The sequence below is a fragment of the Halyomorpha halys genome, unplaced genomic scaffold (genome assembly GCF_000696795.3).
Source record: "Halyomorpha halys isolate HHAL.00 unplaced genomic scaffold, Hhal_1.1 Scaffold408.1, whole genome shotgun sequence".
Classification (NCBI taxonomy): Eukaryota; Metazoa; Arthropoda; class Insecta; order Hemiptera; family Pentatomidae; genus Halyomorpha; species Halyomorpha halys.
Window position 1 is genome coordinate 139,807 of NW_027113749.1, and position 17,027 is coordinate 156,833.

Genomic DNA, 17,027 nt, shown 5'->3' on the forward strand with positions numbered 1-17,027 from the left:
TAAAACTAAAGTGTTGGTAACAAAAACGATTTTTATAATCTAACTTTGGTAACAGAAATGCAAGGATTTAGCTTCAAAACTAGTGAAATCTGTTACATAAAATTAGTTTCTTAAAAAAATAGCAGCATTTCGGACAGAAAAGGTCCAATTTGTGCCAGTTGGTGCAATTTGTTCCATTTCATCCTAGGCTCTATTAATGGTATCATTCTTAAATCATTGAAATTTCAGAGATTTTGGAAAAAAAAATAATCGAAGGCCGCAGTAAGGTGAAAATGTTGAGCAATAAATTTTTATTTTTTGATTATTTCGAAGGTTCTTGCTTAAGGATTTTTCCGGGTGCAACAAAAGAATATCAACTATATTTTATTTTTATTTTTTTCGAAGTTTAAATGTATAAAATACCAAAAATAGCTTCCTATTTAGTTAGCCGAAAAGATTTCATTTAACTAAAGCAAGTCGAGTAAAGCGGATTATTATGAGTAAGTAAAACGATAGATACGCATTAATTATGATTGCATTAAATCTACTTGTCTTTTTCCGATTTTCGTTTTCTTCTTGCAAGATTCGTTTATGATGTCAACTCATCTTCACCCAAGTTTGAAGAGTAAAATCGTTTCAGTGACATCAATTCTAAACCGGGGAGTGTATGTTTTGGTTCCTGTTGTTTATTTTATGCTTTATATTTTTACATTTTTTTATAGTTTTTGAATTCAATAACTGTCACTACATCTTTTCAAATCTGATAGTCAATTGTTAATAACCGCATTTGAAAAAAAAACAGTATTCTAGTAGACGTATTTGGCTTGACTAATGGCTGCTTCTCATTGTATATAGATTATTATTCATAGCGAGGAATACAGCTGCAGAATGCTGACTGAGATGAAGTTCTGCTTCCTGAGAATACATTCTTTAACGGTGTTATATGAAGTACAGTGGGAGGTCACCAGGTTCAAAGATCAGGTGGAATACACCGGCAGTGTCAACATGAACTACTGATCCTAAGATCTGAGTATCACGTGATTGTTGTAATTTCGCTGCAATTGAATCTAGTTATTTTTGAAATTACTTAATGTTTTATAAATTATTATTTTCTTGAAAATATTACTAAATTTGCGTGTCATAAATAAATGACAACTTTTATTTCATTTTAAAAATCCATATAAAATAATACCATCAAGAAATAAGGTTACGTTTAAACTGTTTTACTTTTTTGAAAGTTCATTGGCATTGTTCTATTTTTATTGTTGTAATTCATACTCGTAAAACGAATATATTTGACGATATTTCACACAATAAAAGACAACTACAAAATTTTGTTTACTTGTTCCGAGAAACTAGCAATATTCGAAGAGCTGAATCTCAGCATATAATAGTCTTTTGGAGATCATTCTGTTCTCGAATTGATTTTCAAGTATAGTTTTATTTGGTAAGTTTGATAACTATCCTAAAATGCGCTAATTTCTCTTGAAAAGAGATATATTGTTATAGTTTATACAAAAGAAAATATTATCTAGTAAACCCATCTTTTCTTTTAATATCAACCTCACAAAATTCAAAATTTGACGTACAGAACACAGAAACAAACATTTGAATTTGGAACAGTATAGCGATATCTAGGAAACATAAGTTGATGAAAAATAATATGGAATTTAACTAGTTTATTTTATAGAGGTGTACAAATTGGTTTCTAGCCTAAGTTTTATAGATTCAAAAAATCAAGAAGAAAAAAGAAATCATATGGTTAAAAAAAATTATGGTTAGTCAGCAGTGTTTAGCTTAATAAGTAATTTTAAACATCATAAATTGAATGTAAGACGAAATATCAATTGAAAGTTAATTGAACTCAGTAAATTAGCACCTTACAACAGTTATTGATTGTGTTTTTTGTTCACCAGCTAACTTAAATAGACATATCATAATATTACCTGATATGATATGATGGTATACCCATCATCATATCATCATATTACCTATCATTATAAAACATCCAGCACAATTAATCACAAACCGCAATCCTTTCGGCTTAGAGAGGGAATTGGCACTGTTCAGGCCATTTTGCAAAGCGTATATTTCTTCTTTGGACTAATGATAGAGTGAAAGGTAAAGTTGACGCAATAAGCAAATGAAGTCAGAAGTGTTATAGCTCAACTGCGGGCACAATCATAGCCAGTTATATAGCCTTCCAGTGTTTTGTCTTCGGTGTTAATCGATTTTACGCTCCCATTTAACAGAAAGGATAATATTTTTGTGTCTTCCTCAGATACAGTTCAGTTTAAAACATCATACTATTTGTGAAGAAATCAGAATGCTAACGCATATATATTGCGATGTTCAATAATTAAAATTGGGTTTGAAATTTTTGATGATTGCAAAATTTCTCTATAATTGGTTATATAAATTTACCACTTACCTTACCTTTCTTAAATACCTCTCCATCCGATGCCAACTTCTTGATATCACCTCCAGTGATTCCTCTGTTTATTGCCATATTCGATATGAGGTCCTCTCAGTTATTCCTCAACCATCCGCGTGGTCATATTCTCTCAGTATTTGCCTCCCAACTAAATATTTTTTGGGATTCTATTTGAACCACTTCAACTATTTTCTATGTATATTGTCAATAAGAGGTTCCTGCCCTGTTTCTTCTCTAATTATTATATTTCTTATTCGGTCAAAGCTTTTTTGTCATTTTTTTAAATAATTTATTTGTTGTTATTTACAACTGTATAAAAATATATACACCAAGTAAATTTGCTGTAGGTGACATAGTGACATGATACAGACATGTGGAGAATCTACCCATTGATAGAACTCCAATAACATTCCTAGAGGAGAAGAACTCGAAATCTTCTTTTCTGATGGCCTCAGATCTTCTTTTCTGACGCCTAGGAGGATTATAAGGAAATAAGGAAAATGAAGGAGAAAGCAGGTTAGAAACAAGTGGATTTAGGTTGTTGGGAAGTTTTCCATGGAAGGAATGGTATCTGGTTTTGGCCAAATCGATAAAATATGGGATATTGAGGCCATGATGGATGACTTGATTTTTGACAAAGTAAGGAGCGTTAAGGATTTTGGACTGTAAGGATTGGATTCGGAAGGAATTTGATGGTTTAGTGGAGCCCCAAAGCTCAACTCCGTATGTCCAGATACAATAGTCATGTAGATCAGTCTTTTGTAATGGATTGGCAGTTTAGACTGTTTGTCTAGTAAATGTTGTAATAGTCGAAATCGACGAGCAGTCGTCTTTTCAGTATTGTATGAGGATTCAATGTCAGGCGTTTGTCGAGATGTAGTCCTAAATAACGGATTTGTTCGACGGGAATAAGTGAGGTATTATTAAAGAATACTGTTGAGCAAGAGGTCATTGGTTTACGACGAAGGGTAAATATGATTTGGTGAGATTTATTGGAATTAATTTTAATCCTCCAATTTTGGCACCATTATTCAAGGGTGGTGATGTGGGATTGGAGGGTTTGGGATACAATGTAAAGATCATTGTTCACTGACAAAAGACATGTAATATCGGCATACGAGGTGAGGATAGTGTTAAGATGGGTTGGGATGTCAGCTGTGAAAACTGTATAAAGGATAGGACTAAGGATACTACCCTGAGGTACACCAGCAGACTGACGGAATAGGGATGAATAAGCGCCGTTGTAATTTACTTGAAAAAATCTGTCGGAGAGATAAGAACGGATATTGAGGAAGTATGTAGGGGGTAGGAATTTACAGATCTTTTGTCAAATTTAAGATAGAAACATTTAAATACCAATATAAGTTTTAATGATAAATATTGTTGTACTGTTATCTATATATATGTATTTTTGTCAAACAATTATCGTTATGAATTTGTTAAAATTATGTGTTAATTACGATACAGCTTATGTTCTGTAAACTTATCAATAAATATTACGATATAATTATAGACTAATTGGAGATTTCCATAAAGACAAAATTAGTATCTATTGAATAAAATTATTTGAAACATGTCCTTTTTTAGTTATAATGTTAACTTTATAGCTTCATGTTGCATTATACGTTAAATATATTTAAGGAGTCAGATACACAGGCGATCTCTGTGATTAACAGTTGCGTTAGGAAAATAACCGACTTAAGCCCTTTTCAGGTAATGTGAGATGAAAGTTTATATTCAGGAGTTAATTCCGTCAGAACCCGTAATCATGGTAATAGCTCTCCTCTTGAAGATGTGACGACAGATGGTCAGTAGGAACCAAATACAATCCTCTGACTCTAGAAGCAAGTTACTTAACAAACGATTACTGGACCTTAAGTTAGTTTTAGAACATATATAACTCTGACATGTGATACGAATGATGGATTTAGACTTCACCGGATAATTCTAACGATTTGCAACCTCAGACAGTAAGGTAGGTATTTCATCCCGTGGGTGACAGATTGACATAGCTTACTGTAGTGAACACCTTTCTGACGGTTCGCATAAGTAAGAAAGAATCGCTACAACTCATCCTATATTTGTAACACAGCAAAACCTTGAAAGATTGTGACAGTAAGTGAACCATTAAATACACCAGCGAGAAGATGCTTCGATTCTTAAGATTGCCTCAATTAACCAGCGCTTAGTTGGGACTTTTACTTTCAACCCCGGTGCAACGTCAATCAAGAAACTAATTAGACAGAGATAATAATAATAATTGAAGAGCTATGTTGAGTAACGGAAGATTTGCCAATGGAATTTACTTTTGATAGAAGTGACTATTATGGAATCAGACAAATCGAAAAGTAATAGAACGAAATGTATTTGCAGGAATGTGTGTGATTTTAGACTTTTATGCTCTACGAACCAGGTTCAAGTCCCGGTTTAAAAAACTTAATTTTCTTTCGTCAAGATAAGAACTGCAGATTGATAAACGTTCTCTGGATTTCAAATCAACTTTAACAAATAAGATGCCGTTAGACATAGGATAAATTTTTTGTACCAGCATTTTGACTCTTTAGCCAATTAGATGCACATTTATCAAAAATTAAACAACAGTGTCGGATCCCTCACGAGCTGTTGAACCTATTTATTCATCATTAGTCCCACAAGTGTGATTTTCGTTGTTTTCACCATTTAAAACTATTATTTATTTTATTTTTGTAATATATACTTATTATTATTTGTATCTATTACTAGGGGGGGGGATACCCCCTACCAATCCTCATTTTACAAACTATACAACTGTTCATTTTTCATAATGGTACTACTCGTTGCTCAAACTGTATAACTGTAATTTACATGTATTTCGTAGATTAGATTGTATTATTTTTTTCAATATAGTTAGCAAGCAGGCAAAAAAAAGCAAGTCTATATCCCATTATTTTAATTTGTACCCGTCAATCGCAAAAAATTCATTCTTTTACACGATAGTGCGCAACCACATATAGCTAGAAAAAAATTATGTAGCTTGAATTGTATGTTTTACCTTATCCACCTTACTCCCCGGATCTTTTCCATACCGACTATCACCTATTCTGTTTCTAAACAAAATTTTTTTTTCTTTATTACTTATTTATTTCTATTTATAACTGCACATTATAATGCATTTAGTAAATTTGATTTCAGTAAAATTGGAGTGTTAAAGGCGTGTAGAGAAACTACCCATTGGTAGCACTCTAATGGCGTTTTACATTAGCAGGTCTCATGGCCATCTTCTTTTCAGGCACCTCGGAGGATAGTCAGGAATGGAAGAGGCAGCAAGGCTAGAAACTAGTAGGTTTGGGTGGTTAGGAAGTTTGTAATAGAAGGTGTAATATCTTGTTCGGGTTAGATCGGTTACACACATTAAGGTCTTTATGTATGATTTTATTTATGACAAAGTAAGGAGCATTGAGGATTTCACGAAGGATTTTGGATTGCAATGATTGAATAAGAGAGAAATTCGAAGGTTTAGTAGAGCCCAGAAGCTCAACTTCGTATGTCCAGATTGGCCTTATTACATCATGTAGATTAGTCTTTTGTAATGAATTGGAAGTTTAGACCGTTTGTCTAGTAAGTGCTGTAAAAGTCGAAATCGACGTGGTAAACTGTCTTTTCAGTTTTGTGTGAGGATTCCAGGTAAGTCGTTTGTCCAGATGTAGTCCAAGGTATCTGTTTGACAGGGGTAAGATCAATATTATTAAAGAAGACTGTAGGGCAGTCGGTAGGTTTACGACGAAGGGTAAAGGTGATTTGATGGGATTTGTTGGGATTTATTTTAATCCTCCAATTATGACAAATATCTGATAAAAAAATAGAAGTTACTTATGACTCGACCTATTAATATCGTGTACGAAATTGTACATGTGAAGAGAACAGTGAGAAATCCTATTTTGGAACTTCAGGACAAATCTCAAAATGAGGGTGTTCAAACATAGATCTAGAGAAAACAACCGCCAACGATCCTGACCAAACTGCTCTCACTACACATTTTAGACAAACAGGACATGAGTTCAAAATTTTATGCCTCAAAAATAAGTGGCGAAAAATACTTTAAGTGAAATTTAAAAGAAATAATTACTTTAGAAAAATACTAATAAAAAATAAAAAATAAATAGAATCGAGCTATCAATAAAAACTCATGTGTACAAAATTTAAATTCATGTTCACAGACTAAACCACATACAAATGACTCTCCTTCTAAAAATGTGGAAATTTCTGCACAGATCAATCCTAAACTTCCTCCACTATCCCAAACTTCCTCTTCGGTCTATCTTTTACCCGAACCTCCAGTAACCGAGGATCCAATTCAACAACCCCAATGAAGAGTTCAATTCCTACCTAGATCGACATACACTCATTTCCAAGATCAACCTTCTATTCCCAAAACAGCCAAAATACACCTGAAATAGCATCTATCCTTTCCTCCTTCCTTCGTGAACTTCAAGACCCAATCAAGCCTCTTATCTCACTCCTAACCAGACTCCTTAAAGGAATCCCGTTCAATTTACCTAGATCAACAAGAGGACCTTAAATATACTTTTACGGAATGCAAATGGACTACATAACCACCGAAACGAACTTGACATATTCCTCCATGAAAATTTCATCGACATAGCACTGCTGACTGAAACCCATTTCACAAAGCATTCTTATTTTTACATACGCGACTACATTACATATAAAACAGATCACCATGACAACACATCCCACCCAGGTTCTTGTATCCTTATTTATAAATCTTTACATCACTCCCTTATTCCTTCCACGCCGTCTGATATTATTCGATCAACATCCGTCAGCTTATCCTCTCGCCCGTTTACCATTACACTTTCAGCTGTATATTGTTCTCCTGGTAATTCCCTTTCCTATAGCCATCTTGACTTCTAATTCCGGTCCTTTGGTCCGCGATTCATTGCTGGAGGAGATTACAATGCCAAAGATCAACGAACAGGTAAACTGGAAAAATTTTCGGACTGATCTAGAAAACGTACTTGACTTAAAAATTTCACTTAAAACAAAAGAACAAATCGACTTTGCTATCGAAATACTTTCTAGATCGATAGGAACTACTTTCACTAACAATACTTCACCAATGAACATAAAAAGTTTTAGAGAAAACAATTTTCCTCGTCACGTACAGGCAATATTAACAGAATGCTGCGCAAGAGCGAGGTGGCACAGAACAAGATATCCCTCGGACAAAACTAAGAAATTAAAAAAATGAAAATAAAGAAATTAGAAAGCACAGAATTCAAAATTTCCAGAACTTGACAGAAAACATAAATACCACTGACAAATCATTATGGAGAACTACTAAAAACCTACTAAAATACAAATCCTTCAACCATCCACTTCACACTGAAAATAAGATTTGGACACGATCAGATGAAGAAAAAATTCAAATGTTCGGCGAAAACCTCTTCAAAACTTTTAACTCCCATCCTGATATCCTTAATCCAACCCATCTTGAACATGTTGAAGCAGAGATTACAATTCCACTCCAAATGACCCTTCCTCCTAATGCCTTTCATCCCTCAGAAATAATGAACATCATCCACCGATTACCTTCTGAAAAAGCTCCTGGCCACGATCTTATCACAGCGAACATTCTGAAACAGCTCCCTCGTAAAGCCATCCCATTCCTTACCTATATCTATAATGCTATTCTCCGATCCACCTATTTCCCTGCCCCTTGGAAAATGTCTATAATAAAAATGTTTCCCAAACCCTCCAAGCCACTTGAATATCCATCTTCCTACCGTCCTATTTCACTCCTGCCCATTATGGGCATACTCTTAGAAAAAAACTCTTATTAAAACGCCTCTATATAACCTGAGGAAACTAATTGATGTGCGTCGGAAACACCGTACTGTGCAAAGATGACTGACAGAGATACTGAAGAAATTAACAGCATTACCAAGCTGAAAGACAAAGACACTTTCCAACTATGAGATATCGAACTAAGAACTACCCACGAAGCCAAGCAGCTGTGGTATATAGCGGCTGGTAACGACACCCTGTCCGACCAAACCACTGATACCGCCATCAGGTGGAAGACAAAGGATGTAAGAGCTCGGAATTCATGCTGGGAATATGCAAGAAGCAAGTAAAAATTCATATAATACATGTAGCAAACGATATATAAAATATTAATTTTATTTTTTATAAGAAATATAGGTATCTGATAACACTAGTTGTGTGTATTGATATCCTTGAGAAAGAAGAATCCTCAAAACCGAAGAAAGAATATAAGAAACAATACTCAATAATTAAAAAAAGTTAACATAAATCACTGTATGTGCTTGCAGTTTTAAAGAACGTATTTGTTTAAATTTTTTTTAAATTAATAAACATTGGTAATTAAATGTTTTAAAACAAAATAACGGTTTGACAAAGAACATTTTAATTTTTAAAATTAAAAAGAAAAAAATTTGTAGCTAAGAGTCCATAAAACCATGACTGGACGATCCGAAAAGGTCTTCTCACTGCGATGATAATAATTTTACAATAGAAGAATGGCCTGATGCATATTTATTTAATTTTTTTTCAATTTTCGTGATGACTATACTCACGCGACGCAGACAGAGAGCAGACACGCAGGCCGCATACCGAAATACCATCGGTCACCGGAGCGCTTCATGGCCTGTCTAGGCCTTGAACTGCATGATGAGCACCTGCAAACCTCTCCAGGGTGTAGCCTTTTATATTCTTATACAGGCTTATTCCAATAAGAATAAGAATTTTAAAATGAATACGAGCAGCAACTATTGTCGAGAAAAGTATACTATAGGATTCTTCAGTAAATAATTTAAATATACGTATCCAGAACTGTACTATTAAAAAAAAAAAACCGAATGATATAAATTTTTCCATTTATTTCCTCAAGCCTGCATAATATTTTATTTCATCGCACTCCTAAGGGAATGCACTCACTCCTCGTTTAAGAACTACGTTTTTTTTTAGATAGATTTATTTATTGATAGATATTACAATCTGCCACACAGTTGTGGACAATAGGTAATAGTGATTAATGATCTCATTCATACTAAAATAAAATAAATAAAATAATAAAAATAAAATAAAATAAAAAAAAAACTCTCTTAAAATATTAAGAACTACTAAACGAAGAGAATTGGATTTATTGTTAAATTGTGTGTTAAAAAGTTATTTAGTCTAACAAATATATTTATTTTAATCGGTATCTATTTTAGTCAGCCATTGTCATTGGTTACAGATTTTCAGCCTATGATTTCGATGATTTGCTTAACATGTTACAATTAGTTTTCTAATAAACTTAAATAAAATACTTAAAACCTTTTGCTTTAACCTGAACATCAACGAAGGTGACTCAGGAATGTTAAAACACTATTGTAAAGTTTAAGAAAAGATTACTGTTACGAGATAATTTTTATTTCAAAATAATTACTTAATAAAAACTTTTAAACAGCTTTAAATAAATTTAGTTTTATGTTTATTTTTTTAAACAAATTACGTTTAATAACGTTTTAGGGTTAATTGGCCCATGACCCCCTACCATTGTGTTACCTATATAATAGTATAGCGTGATAGGTGACATTACATGTTACGACGGTTCAGTCATTGGCATGTTAAGTTCGCCAACATCATAACATTTAATGATTTGGCAGTACACTAGGAGAGCTGAATTTCGCCAACTAAAATTTACTGCTGCCACATAATAACTAAAGTTAATAATAATTTTTGAGAAATAAAAAATACATTATTTGGTCCCTAAATAAATTTCATGCGACAATTATAGATTAAATATTCGAAAATCGCCACATTTCCTGGATTTTTAGTTTACGAAAAGTTATCACCTAATTTCTTTTATATAAAGCTCATTTTTTATTGTCTATTTATAGTCTATTACTTACCAATTTTGTTCTTCAAAACAGTGTTGTTTTCACATTTTAAACTTAAAACATTTGTGAGTATTTTTATGATTTTATTTATTTTTTAAACAGTTTTGCTACATAGCAATTTATTTTAAAATATGTATACTTTATTCCCAATATTTTTTCCCTAATTATCACGTTTTGGTCCATTTAATGCTTATTTAAATAAATTAATTATCACTTTGCAATTCAGGTAATACTCAGCTCTGTATTAGTAAGAATTTTAAATAAACGCCCCTAACATTGTGTTTCCAAGAAAAAAAAACAACAAAACAATGATATTTCAGTGATACTAAAGACAGAGTTTCGCCAGTAAACTCACTTAATGGCCTCAGAATAACTTATTTTTCTTTTTGAATCGAAATAATAGCCTATGACGTCGAATTGCGTAAGCAATTGTATTCACGGGGTCTTCAAAATGTTTCTAATAGCAGATCCCAAAGCCATATCGATCCTTAAGAAGTTTAGATTTATCTGAACCATTAGACTTTGGAACAGAGGTCAGAGAAGCAAAAGATAGAGAAGGTATAGCCTGCGCTCTTCAGCTGTCCAAGAGTTAGGCAACAGCCATTTGCAACTTGACAGCCCCCATTATAATGTTATTTATATTATTACCTCAGTGAGGCTTATATAGTAATCTCCAATTAAAGCTCATCCTTACAAGGAATTTCATTCACTGGGCTACATCCTTTAAGGCCAATCCATTTCTTACAGTTCATACAAAATATATGCTATTAGAGCCAGTTTAGTAATCTTTTGAATTTTCTTTTTTAACTCTTTAAAATGATTTTGGTAATAAGATAAGACAGTTTTTTTAATCATATTTAATGTAAGATTAAATTATAGTTCTCTTTAAAATTGTAAATAATTTTTAAGCTAAAAATAAAATAACACGTAACTCAGATCAGAGTTGTTCCTATATTAAAATATAGTTTCACGTATACAACTCTTGGTAGTATTTTTTATAATCTCTATATATGTAAAAGAGAGCTTTCAAATCTTTGTCCTAGTTGCCTTGTTATTACTAGGCCGATTTACGTGGGTTTTTTTTTGCTATGTCCCATTTCGCCATGGGAAGCTTTAAAGATAGTGAAATTCCCGAAGTTTCGAAGAAAAAATATTTTCAAGAAAATTGAAAATTTAATATTATAAAATGAATTAGTGGACTCTTTTTTACTGCTAAAAATATATCTCCACTCTTTGGTTCAATTTTTTGGATTTAGTAATAATATTGAAGCACAGTCAGAGTTTTTTTTTTCAAAACTATATATGTCACTGTAAAATCTTAATGTTACTTATTATTATAATTATTGTTATCTTTACTTAAACTATTTCAAAGTATGGTGTAGACTGGTTGAGTAATGTTGAAGCTATTAATATTGTTTTATAAATAATTATGATTACAACTTTATAGCATGTATTAATTCAATTTATGTTACCAAAACATAATAATAAAGTATTTCAAAATGTTTAATTTTAACTAAAAAATATAATAAATTTTAAGAAACTATTAATTTTATTCATTAAATATCCTTTTACATCCTTAAATATCCTCAAATTTACAGTATTACAGCTTATACCAACGGCTATGCCATTTATTTCAACCTTTCTTTCATAAGATGCTAAAAACGAATGTCATCACATATATTGGATCATTTATGTTACCAAATTATAATAATAAAGTATACCAATATATTAAATTTAATTAAATGTATACATTTATGTCTATAAATCGTCATTATTCTATAAATCTATACACATCCTCAAATTTAGCAATAGTGAAGCATTGCCGGGTCAGTTTGTTATTTAAATAAGAATGTTGCTCTTTTCTATAATTCTCAGATGTGTTTACTACGTATTTTTCTGGTTTTTATATCGGAATAATGTAAATTGATATTACTCCCAATAATTCCTTTTTAAAATCTATATTGCAGTTAAAATTACATAAGCTAATGGGTTTTTCTTTATAAATGGGCGATAAGTATTACTTTTCAAAGAATAAAATCATCATTATCAATTACTTTTCAAATACTAAGCAAATTGAAGGTTTTGGGGAAACAAAAAAAAAGTGTTAAAAAAATTCAAATTTTAAGTTTTGTAAAACTATTGTAGTTCTTACTTTCGTTTTTGAGGATTACATATTCGAACAGACAATTTTTTATTAGCCCAAGATATTGTTTATAAGCCCCAACAATAGTATGAATCCACCTCCTTTGTGCAGCAAATCCTTCTATTTTCAATTTTCTTGTATTTTAATATCCACCCAGACATATGGATTGTTATTTTTCACGTTTACACTAACTTTGCTTAGTATGAGACTTTTATTGGTTAACATTACACTCTGTACACGGATTAATTCTATAAATATTTTGTTTGTAAAATAAAGGTGGTAAGCAACTTATTTATTATACTTATGAGTATACTTATTCTCCTTGAATGATCGAATATTATGTGATGGTTATAATTTTTTTAAGTTTGGACAAGTAAACCTATGTTGAGATAATTTAAGTGGTGCTGTAACGTCAGAATTCCTCAGACAGTACGTATTCAATTAGGTACGTATTATATTAGGTTAGCTAGACAGGAGGTGATCTGACAGGAGTACAGAACTAGGTTCATCGATAATATAAAAACAACAAACAGTTGGCGAGCTTTAAGGGTACAAAAATCCTCGGTAGTGTATAAAATACGGTATTAAATATCCTAAAGGTTTTTGCAGGAACGATGCCAGTGAGGGATCTTTTACAGTCCAGAGGGGTAGCAAGTTATGTAGGTATTCGCTACAGATCCTTGCGAGAGGGACTAGGGGGTAGAGAGCATTTCCCTTGGTTTAGCTCTGAAAGGCAAAGAAAACAGAATAGAAACTAAGTCTAACTGAAGTTTTTAGATAAGATTCCCTGATCTCCCTCTAGACTCCCTGAAACGTCGGCACAAATAAATGTGTTTTTGTTTATTTATGTTCTTACTGAACGCACCCCTCTCCCCTGACCCGACCTTCTTCTTCAATTATTAATCTACGGTCAACTACCTACAGCTCATTTCTAAAAACAGAGGATCAGAAAACTCTAGTCCCCACCACAATTACCAATTAGTCACACGTTTGTCGATAATTTAACGAAGTGTTCAAACGGGTGACATTTTAACGATATCAAGTTTTCATAACTATCGAAGTTTAAACAAACGGAAAAACAGTTTCTATTTGAAAATCATAAAAAGAAAATATAATAAAATCACTTCGATAATACAAAATTTCATTGACTTAGAGTTAGGCGAAATGTCGATGAAATCTGATAAATGGGAGTAAATCAATATCCTGGATGACAGACAGAACCTCCTGACAGAAGAGTGTCATGGTCTTGGCTTGAGACTGATCGTGGTGCACGCTGGTCTAGGGGCCCGGTCCATGGGAACTCTTAGCGGAAATGTTCCCTTCAAGACCGACTTCAGAGATAAAGTTAAAAGAACTCACGTTGACCTTTGAAGCTTTATTCTAGGCCTCCTAGACGTGTTTTTTTTTTTCAAAATAAAGCCATAGAATTAACAAGAATAAAAATTAATTATGAATGCTTTACTGGAATGGCAATAACTAATTATATCTATTTTTTCAGGATCAAACAGTTTTTACAAACCATAAACTAGTTTTTCTTTTCTTTATACGCCCTAGTTATATTAGACCCGTTCAAGGCAAGAGTCTGTTTTCTCATAAATGATTATTGTAAATATAATTTGCTAAAAAATATTGTATAACAGAATAATTAACATGTCACGAAACCGTTTATGATTTGATTGTGATTATAGCGTGATAGTTCTAGCTCAGAATTCCTCCAGGTCTAAATTATTTTTTTTTAGTTGAAGGGTAGAACCAAGGATTTAATAGAATGGTATTATTTTCTTTATTTGTCTTTGGGAATAGCCCCTATACAAATAGAGTAGACCACAACTTGCTTATATGATGATTGTGAATGCTCTAATGCAGATGATACCATTTTCTTATAAAAATGAATATTTCTTAGGATGGAAGAATTTAAAGATTTTAATAAGCTGATGTAAAAAACATAAGTGGGTAACTCATCTGGATCAGAAATAGATGAAAGTCAAATCCTATCTGAACTTGACCCATGAGTCATGTTTACATTTCATGACATAATTACACATCATATTTCATGAGTCATGTCATAATCATACAGTGTGCAGGGTAATATTTATTTTATAAGCAAAATTTAGACTTCATTATTTTGACAGAAACTTCAACAATGAACAGTAACAAAATTTCAGCCTTCAACAACATATTTTCTGTTAATTCCAACGCCCAACCTTGCATAACAACATTTTTTTTTCAATATATAAAAACACTGGTTCGACTATGACCCTCTAGTAGTATATCAACAAAATCTCATTCATGGACGAAACACACATAATCAAATCACTTAACGAATATGTTATTGTTTTCATATACTTACAAATAAGCCCAATTTACTAAGACTACCACAGTCATCATCTACCATATATCATCCAATACAATAGAAATCATATCAGCTTATCATTAACATCTATTATTTTTTCCACCTTAAGAAATATTCAGTATTATAAGAAAGTAGTAAGAACATCTGCATTACAGCATTCACAACCAACACATAATCAAGTAGTATACACCCAAGTATAATATAGAACAGGGATATCAATTTTTTTTTTTCATTCAAGATTATACATTTTTTAACTTTTGTAAAATAGAAAAAGAGAAAATTATATATTTTTAATGGTTTATTATTATACATTATAAATAATTATTTTTATTTTTGTATTTTCGAAATGTTTCGCTTTTTTTTTTTTTTATTTTATTGAGGCAGGTTTGTATCTTTTTTATTCTATTTGGTTTTGGTTTTTTTTTTTTTTTTTTTTTTTTTTTTTTTTTTTTTTTTTTTTTATTTATTACTTTTTTTTTTATTTATTTTTTGATATTTTGTAAATAATTTACGACCGATGTCGAGTTTAGGCCTACTCTGTTTGTAAAGGTATTGTCTCCAAAGACAAATACAGGAAATAATACCGTTCTATTAAATCCTCGGTACTACCCTTCAATGCATTATAATAAATCAAATTCAAATAGGAAATATTTCTGAATAAATATTAAATATATGACCAAAAATGTTTCTTTAACCACAAAATGCTGACCTTAGGATTTCAATATCACCCAAGGTTATAATTTCAAAACTACAAACAGTTTTGTAACTAGAGATGTAGACTTGGGAATACTTACAACAGATGTACATAACTATTACCCAAAGAGACCATAGAAGACCACACGGGATGTGTAAGCGGTTTTCCACGAAGTCGTCCAAGGTGCATAACATTTTCATAACGTGGGATGCATCATAGGCTAGCGAGGAGCAAGTCTATAGCTTGCTATTACCACAGAGCACTGTGGGTTTATGTATACAAGACCACAGGAGGGAATTGGCGGTTATGTGACTGTTCATGTGAACAAATGTAGTTACCAATATTAAATCGGTAAGGTAACATAGTTCCCTATTCATAGACTTCAAAAGTTCAGGACGTTTTTATTTTTTCTTCCCTCTCAAATTTAAAATAAGGTTTATTTTCCAAGCAAAATTACTTGTAGTTACCTGCGACTTCATTTATGAAGTCTTTAACGTAATATACTTAGTTTTAACGGTGATCGGTATTCTCGTAATTCCGCTAATAGAAAGAACGTAATCGTGTATAATGATAATAATAAGTAAGTAAATAAGTGTAATATTTAATTATGTTTTCTGGCGTTTTTTTGATTCTCTTGATTGTTGGATTTTGTTTCTCCATCTGAGACGCCATGAATGAGTCATTTTCAGATGTTTCATAAGGCTACATATAGCTGTCTACACTTACGTAGGAACATTTGTTGTTATCTCTAATTGATTCAGAGTTATTTTGTAATAATTACATTCTTCATTGATGCGATTGACGGTCAGATTAATTTTAAATTTTAATCTTTTTAATTATTTAATTTATTTTATTTTTAATTTTAATCTTAATTTTGTTTATATATGTAGTTACAATGTTATAGTAGAAGTATATTTTTAAAAAAAATATGCATAGATCCAAAATCAACTACACTATTTATTTTCTACTACTGGTCCAATTAAGATAGATGTCAATAAATTTCCAAGGGATCTGTAGCTATTTTATGAAACAAATTTTTTTAGAAATACATTATAAAGCAACTTCCCTCCTATTATTCACATTTCCTATACACACAAAAAAATAAGTGGATTTTATTTAATTAATAATTTTTTTCAGAACCTTCCTGAAAGCGAAGATATATTGAATTAAATATACATACAACAGAGGTAATGGATCTATGTATACCTGTTGAATATGAAAATAAAAAAAAGACAGTAATTTGAGGGAAAAACGGAGTAATTTGAAACATAAAATTTAAAATTCCGTTGTTTAGTTGGCTAAAAACACCCAAATAAAATGAACAGGTAATGTGGCCCCTAAACACATGACTCTCCTTTTTACTTAGCTGTAGTCATGTAAAAATGTACGGTCATGTTATACTATGACATGTTGGATTTATATGTATAAGAAGTGTTTAGGAACTTTTAGTTTAGGATTTACCATTATTGGGACCAGCATGATTTTTAAGAAGGTTTGCTTCGACAGCCATAACAAAA